Raw genomic sequence first — 6,000 nt, forward strand, 5'->3', positions numbered from 1 at the left:
TACGTTATTTTTAAAATGTTTCCTTTTTTTTTCATAACCTGTTTAACACACTACTTCTCCGCTGCGAAGCGCGGGTATTTTGGTAGTATATACATATATATATATATATATATATATATATATATATATATATATATATATATATATATATATATATATATATACATATATACACATACATGCAATTTTAATAACACAGAAATCAATATAAACATTAACATCATTATCATATGAGAATATGAAGTAATATATAAGAAGCACATTTCATATAAATATAAATTATTAAACAGTTAAATCTTCTTCTGTAATTTGCTACCGTGGCAATTTGTGTGTCTGTCCAGGATTTTAAATGACCTGTAGCTCGCAAACCGTTTCACCTATACACTTGAAATGTGGTACACATATAGTACGTCACGTCTACTATCCGCTTTATGGGTGATGATTGTTTTACTCTTTTTATCTTTATTTTATTTTATTGTAGAATCAACTCCTATCTGCGCACAGCAGGGCAGCCGTGGGCGGATGCGTATGGTGTATTCACTCCATGTTATCGTGCATTGCGCTGTCAGTGGTATTTTGATAAAAGAATTTGAACAACATATAAGAAGCGTATAAATTATTAAACAGTAAAACATTAACATTTAAGAAGTAAAGTTACATTAAGTACTACTGCAGTGCCTTCGGGTATACCTCATTTTTTGTTTGCCAATTACATGCTTAAATGTATACATTTTTTGGTGCACCTACCGGAGAACACGCGACATATAACCGAGCGTGGGAGAAGCATGGATTTTAAACACGCGTTGAGTTCATCTGCTGGTCTCCCTCGTGGAATAACTGGTAATGTTTGACTAAAATGTACAGCGAGTAAAACGACATTACCTCCTATTTTTTTTTTTTTACGATCTCTGAGATCTTGCTTTTTTCGGTTCAAGGCTTCATAAGCTCTTTTATGTTGTATGGTGTACTTATCCCAAACCATCATCTTTGAATGTTGCAAGACTTTCGCCTTGTATGTAGATCGGGGTAATTACATTCATTGCATTCCTAGTCTGAATCACAATCTGATTGTATGGGTGGTTACCTGGCACTGTAGGGTTGCCACCCGTCCTTTAAAATACGGAATCGTGGCGCGTTTGAGAATGAAATTGCGCGTCCCGTTTTGAATCAATACTGGACGGGATTTATCCCGTATTTTTTTTATCATTTTTTTTTTTAAAGCAGCGTCTCATGCAAATCATCCCACACGCATTTTATGAAGATGCCTCCTTTCCTACTTTTGATTGGGTAATACTTGATGTCATCGTTAGTTTGATTGGTGTTTTTAACTGTCCAGTGAGGAGGGCGTGTCTTTTAACTACAGTCTGCAAAGTGTTGGCACTGAGATGTGGCGTCAGCGCCATAGTTGAAGCCCCTAACGTTGCGGTCAGCAAGTCGGCTAACATCCGCCATGTGCCGTCTTTCAGTTGCGAGAAGCAGATCATAGAATGGTTGAAACTGTTGCCCCTAACGTTGCGCCACGGCGTGTGGTTCGTTTATACGTCGTGTCTTCTCATTAAACTTTTATCTCGCGAATATGTTATTGCAATCCGCAGCGGGAGCGTTTGTATAAACTTAATTTAAAGTTACGTTTTACACCGTGCTTTGTTTCCCTTATGAACATGCTTGTATGCTTAACTCGCTCCGTTCTCAATTGTTTAATTAATTTTTTGCTCTTCGCTGTTTGCGGCTGTTCCTCCATTTCCCCCCACTTCGTTCTTTTATCTCGCGAATATGTTATTGCAATCCTTAACGGGAGCGTTTCAATAAACTGATTGAAAATAGTTTTGAATTTACCTTTTTAGTAAAAGGCGAGCTTTTAAGCCTGAGAAATCACCCCGTAAATGCACACGTTTAATTGGACATGTGTTAATATGTATGGTTACACAGTATTAAAAGACAGTGAACAACGTCAGTTACCTTTGTTCCCGCATTTGATAAAAGGTGAGCTTTTAAGCCTGAGAAATCACCCCGTAAATGCACACGTTTAATTGCACATGTGTTAATATGTATGCTTACACAGTATTAAAAGACAGTCAAAAATTAACGTCATTTACCTTCGTTCCCGCGTGCGACTCGTGCTGTAAATCTCTTCCTTGTTTTTAGTTCATGTGATTACGTAGGAGGCGTGATGACGCGATACGTGACTCCGCCTCCTCCATTACAGTGTATGGACAAAAAATATGTTCCAGTTATGACCATTACGCTTTGAATTTCGAAATGAAACCTGCCTAACTTTTGTAAGTAAGCTGTAAGGAATGAGCCTGCCAAATTTCAGCCTTCCACCTACACAGGAAGTTGGAGAATTAGTGATGAGTGAGTCAGTGAGTCAGTCAGTGAGGGCTTTGCCTTTTATTATTATAGATTAGTCATCAGTGTTTGTTGATATTTTTGCATTTGTGCATCTTTGCAGTGTTTTAGATGTACTTATTGGTCTCCAGAATAAAACAGCTAAATAATGGTGTCTGCGTCATGCTTTAGCATTATACAAACTAACACAAAAAAACAGACAAAAATAAACACTTCTTGATTTCTTTTCAGATTTTTTATTACAAAAGCACATTTTATTAAATAGTTTGATAAAAAAATGATTACAAAAGTTTATTTTTCCCTTCCATTTCATTGTTTGAAATTAAACACACAGTTTTAAAAGAAATTCTTTGTTCAGTGTGGATTCCAGACCCATCTCTTGCAATCAGGTTCTTGAGAGTAAGGCCCCAAAATTTTGGCAATAAGACAATCAATCAGTCTTCTGTCTTTGAATTACAAATACAACACCTGACCTGTGTAATCCCCTGAATCCCCACCCCTTGTTTTGACACTTTCATTTCTCAAAAATAAAAATACATATAAATAAATAAATACTTAATAAATAAAGATAAACACAAGTAACAAAAGGGCTCAGCATGCAGATTCCTAAACTTCTTTCCAGTTCCTCAAAAAAGACTTATAGCTGCCAAAATCTTTATATATAATAACGCTACCATGGCTGTTCATTTGTCTGTCCAGGATTTTAAATCACCTGTAGCTTGCAAACTGTTTGACCTATTGACTTGAAATTTGGTACACATATACTACGTGGCTTCTACTATCCGCTTTTGGGATGATGATTGACCTCCAATATTATTCCTCTTTTTATTTTTATATTATTGTAGAATCGACTCTCGGCAGCAGCCAGCAGAGCGGCCATGCGGTGCATGTGTACAGGCGCCGTTCTCATCCCTACCACCTTCGCCGTCACTTCCTCTACCTCTTCATATCTTAAATCATTCTTGAGGCAGATTGAAGACTTAAGTGCCAGCTTAAGTGAAAAATTAAGGAAAATGTACTAAGTAATTGCAATGCAAACACTAACTTAATCAGTTTTAACGTGAAAAGATGCCAGCAGAAGAAGAGAAGAAGCAGGCCGCTAGGGTGGAGTAAAGAAGAGCTGCTCGGGAAGCAGCAAATGCATCAACCTCTGAGCAAACGAATGCTAAACAGAGATGGAGAAAGAGTATGAGAACTAGGAATGCTCAAGTCAAGTGTATAACGTGCAGTGCACCGTTACTGGTATTTTAATAATTCAAATGCAAAAGAGAAGCATGATAACATTTATTCTCTTTGTACATGTTTTCAAGTAATTAATTCATATTGCAAAATTCTAGAAAACTGTGAAAATGCACATTTTCTTAGTTGTTAATTTTACCATTTTTCCTGTAAAACATAAAAATATTCCCAGTATTCAAATAGTTTGAATAAATTTTTGTGGAACACTAAATTATTCACATTTTTGTGTAATTGATACAATAATTAATTTTGTTAAAAGGTTTCACAAAAAGTGTATCCACTCATAACCTCTCAAATCATTTTAAATTAATTTACTTCTGGAAACAATGTTAAAAATTTATACCCAGCACATGATTTTTCCTGCAGACTGAAACAATTATGGCATAAGGGTTAAAGAAAAAACACTAAATCTAGCCCTGATATCTATTCTTATGTCATTTATGATTAAGGTTGCAAGAAATATGAATTTTGGGTCAAATTTACTGCTAATTAGAAAGGACTGTAGTTTAACATCGGGAAGAAAAGCCCTGATGGTTAACCATTAGCAGAACAATGTTTCTCTGTCCGGCTCTGGGGATGCCAGTAGCAAAACTTTAATCAGATAGCTAACTGCAGTTTTAATCCTTTCTTCATCATGTTTTCTTTCTTTTCTTATTTCTAAGGTCAAAAATACAGTGTAGTGTATCAGTTTTACTTAACAATGCAATTTAGATGTTTTAGAAATGCAGTATATGTACAGAGCTCATATCTTCATTTTTCCTTTGAATAAAAATTTGGTTTACAGTGGACTGTCTCATTCCATAATCGTTCCGTTTCCTTGTGCTAATCATAAAGAAGACAGCTCTGTTGATTATATAAAATTAAATTATTTTAAAAATAAAGCACACAGTTTGGTATTTCTAACTTGAAACATTGACTGCAAGCTGTCTGATTAAAGACTTAATTAAATATAAAAACTAAAAGCCAGAGAGAACTCTGGGGTTAAGTGACCAAATAGCCAGAATGCTGCATCCTAGAAGACACTTTATCACAATTCAAAAAGTATGATATTCACTTTTAGTTAAAAGGAAAGTTTTCATTTTTTGGCACATGGCCTCATCATGTTTTTAGGACTACTGCTGACACCACAAAATGCCTTTGTATTTGTTGCTTGTGCAAAAAGATATTTAACTAACATTAAAATATGATTTACAAACACTTCAGATCTTACCTGTAACTATTTAATCCATCCATTTACTGGACCCACTTAATACACTTGAGAGGCCCCAGCGCTTATCCCTGTTACTATCATGTACTGAGTGCAAAGCAAAAACAAGACCTAGACAATATGTTTGTCCATCATAAAACAGGACTGTGGTGCTGGAGTTGGAAGCAGTTATTGGGTTACTGGAGTCTGAGTAGGTATAAATGTATTGGCTCCAACTAAATATAAATTGTAATACAATAGACAAAAAATTCTAATTTTACATATAATAATTCAATTAAACAATTTTTGTTCTAGCCTTATGATAAAAATATAGCCTCTTTTTTAATTGTGTAAGTTTTGTCTTATGTTTAATGTTGCTCAACGCTTGTAACATTTTAATTAAAAAATAAAATAAAAAAGCCACAACAGCATTGCTACAGCCTTTAAACCCAAACCTTAACCTTAAAATGCAGCCTGATGATTCATGTTGGCAGTGATGAAATGCCTTGTATCTTTTATGTTATGTGCTTTCAGTCAACATAGTAAATATATTTGTCTAATTACATTTAGAGGAGTTGGAGTCAAAGGTTTTATGTATGGACTCCATAACCCTGTCATAAACCACACACTCTTAAGTCACAGGTGCCAATGAATCTAACACACATCCCTTAGGTATGAAACCTAGAGTGAAGGCCACACAAAAACCAAGAGAAAATGTGAAAAGTATATACAGACTCTGACACCCCAGGACTTCAACTTAGTCTCCTCATGCAGTGATGTCGTAGCACTACCAAGTGCATTACCACGTTCTCCAATGTGCAAACCCTACATTATATCAGTAGGTCAAAATTAAATCTCCTTTTCTATTATTTACCTTTTGAACTACAGGAAGTAATGATTTTTTAAAAGCGTAACAGCCAGTGTGGATGTATTAAATAAAAAAGACATATATTTTGAGTGGATGTGGTTATTATTCATTATCTTAAATTCTAATGAAAAAGATTTAACTTGCCTCCTGTGAGTATGAAACTAAATCAGAAGGTGCTCTTTTGTTTAAAACTATTGACATATTTAAAAAAGTGTGAAAATGTGTTTATTAACATGCCTGAATTGAAATGTACATCAATTATGTTTTTGTGTACTTTAGATTCATGGAACATGTCAATTGTTAAAAGTACAAGCAACAGATACAAAAACAAGATACTTTAAAGCCAGAAGCCCTGGTA

The 6,000-nt window shown here is 34.9% G+C and overlaps 1 long non-coding RNA gene across 1 annotated transcript; it reads right to left on the minus strand.

Moving 5' to 3' along the window:
* Positions 1-2,562: 2,562 nt before the first annotated feature.
* LOC127526031 (uncharacterized) lies at positions 2,563-3,894 on the minus strand. The gene is made up of 2 exons (XR_007933662.1): positions 3,584-3,894; positions 2,563-2,992 (listed from the first exon to the last, which is right to left on the minus strand). It is a non-coding gene; the product is annotated as an uncharacterized LOC127526031 (long non-coding RNA).
* Positions 3,895-6,000: the final 2,106 nt, after the last annotated feature.

The sequence above is a fragment of the Erpetoichthys calabaricus genome, chromosome 16, assembly GCF_900747795.2.
Source record: "Erpetoichthys calabaricus chromosome 16, fErpCal1.3, whole genome shotgun sequence".
Taxonomy (NCBI): domain Eukaryota; kingdom Metazoa; phylum Chordata; class Cladistia; order Polypteriformes; family Polypteridae; genus Erpetoichthys; species Erpetoichthys calabaricus.